The sequence below is a fragment of the Rhagoletis pomonella genome, unplaced genomic scaffold, assembly GCF_013731165.1.
Source record: "Rhagoletis pomonella isolate Grant_MI unplaced genomic scaffold, Rhpom_1.0 Rhpom_scaffold_00005, whole genome shotgun sequence".
NCBI classification, from domain to species: domain Eukaryota; kingdom Metazoa; phylum Arthropoda; class Insecta; order Diptera; family Tephritidae; genus Rhagoletis; species Rhagoletis pomonella.
Window position 1 is genome coordinate 14010757 of NW_023458559.1, and position 2048 is coordinate 14012804.

A 2048-nucleotide genomic window follows, 5' to 3' on the forward strand; every position below is an offset into this window, starting at 1 on the left:
GCCATTGAGCCACAATTATCCCTTGACCTTAAAAAAATTGGTCAAAAGTAGTGTTCTTCGATAATAACATGCAAAATCCACGGGATTTATTCCAAAACAAAAAATTTTTGTATTTTTTATTATACTAGTATTATATATTATTAGACGAGCAACGCGAATCCACTGTTCAAAATTCAAAAAGTAAAATTGAACACCTTAATTTGAAAAATGCATTATTTATTGCATTTTTTTCTATTTGTATGAAGCTGTGCACCTGCACTCAATTTTATATCCCTCGAACAATAAGTGCAATTCAAGACTTTAATTTGAGCGAAGATAGAAAGCCTCTAGGCCCTCAGAGGGCCAAGTTATAATAATTTTAAACCAAAATTCAAAACCGCTTACTAGTTCTTACTCCGAAATTTAAAAAAAACGCGTAAAATTCCGAATAAAATTTCGAAGGTAAACTTCAGAATCGTAATAATTTAGCTCTCAAAGGGTCTAGAGACTTCTGCTTTGGCTTAAATTAACAGTCTTGAATAGCACTAAAACCGACTTGTTGCTCGAGGGATATAAATTTGTGGGAAGGATGCACAGCTGCATTCAAATCATAAAAAATACAATATATAATGCATTTTTCAAATTGGGTGGTTGACATTTTTTTTCGCTTTTTAAACAGTGGAATAGTGTTTCTCGTCTCACAATCTATAATATTAGTGTTATACAAAATAATTTTTTTTTAATATATCCGTTGGATTTTGCATATTTTCGAAGAACACAATTTTTGACCAATTTTTTCAAGGGCAAGGAGTGGTTGTGGCTCAGTGGGAATATTTTTCCTTGAAAGGGAATTACATTAGCTTTCAAAAACATTTTGTTTCATATCAAAATATTGCTTCTGTCGAAAGCGCTACGATTAATTGGCATGAAGTGTTAAAAAAGCACACTGTGTGCCGTCGAATTAGCTCGCATATCTTATTTTTCAGTCGAGAAATGTAATTTTGAAATTTTAAAATTACTACGGTGTATTTTTCTCCAATACATATGACTCAAAACATATGATTTATAAAAATATAACTCATTTATAAACCATATATAATATAATAAAATAAGATGTTTGTCTTTGTTATTTTTTTTATGGCCTTATAACAATTATATTCAACAATTTGTATGATCTCGAGGCCGTATTAAGTGCAAACTTATTGTGGAAAAGCAACAATAATTTGAAAAAATGGTAGAAGTGATAGCTATCTCGGAAATCACCACATTTCCTCATCAGACTTCTTTCAGTAGGATTCGAACCGACGATCACCACTGACTCAGCCAGTTGCCTACGCACTGTGCTAAGTTTGTCTTGTTAATTCTTGTTGCTTATTTTCCACTATTTCACTTTGCTAAGCCAACTACAATCAAGCGCAGCTATTCCGTTGCAATTCACTTGATCATGTGGTTGTTGGTTTTGTTGGTTTTTGTTAATATTTCTATTATTAGAATGTTTAACTTTTAGGTGTGCTCGTCCTTAAGTTATTTGTTTTTGTATTTTTTTTTTTTTATGGCCTTATAACAATTATATTCAACAATTTTTATGAGCACGAGGCCGTATTAAGTGCAAACTTATTGTGGAAAAGCAACAATAATTTGAAAAAATGGTAGAAGTGATAGCTATTTCGGAAATCACCACATTTCCTCATCAGACTTCTTTCAGTAGGATTCGAACCGAAGATCAGCACTGACTCAGCCAGTTGCCTACGCACTGTGCTAAGTTTGTCTTGTTAATTCTTGTTGCTTATTTTCCACTATTTCACTTTGCTAAGCCAACTACAATCAAGCGCAGCTATTCCGCTGCAATTGACATGATCATGTGGTTGTTGGTTTTGTTGGTTTTTGTTAATATTTCTATTATTAGAATGTTTAACTTTTAGGTGTGCTCGTCCTTAAGTTATTTGTTTTTGTTATTTTTTTATGGCCTTATAACAATTATATTCAACAATTTTTATGAGCTCGAGGCCGTATTAAGTGCAAACTTATTGTAGAACAAGTAAGAGCAGCGTAGTGCCTTAAAATCCGAC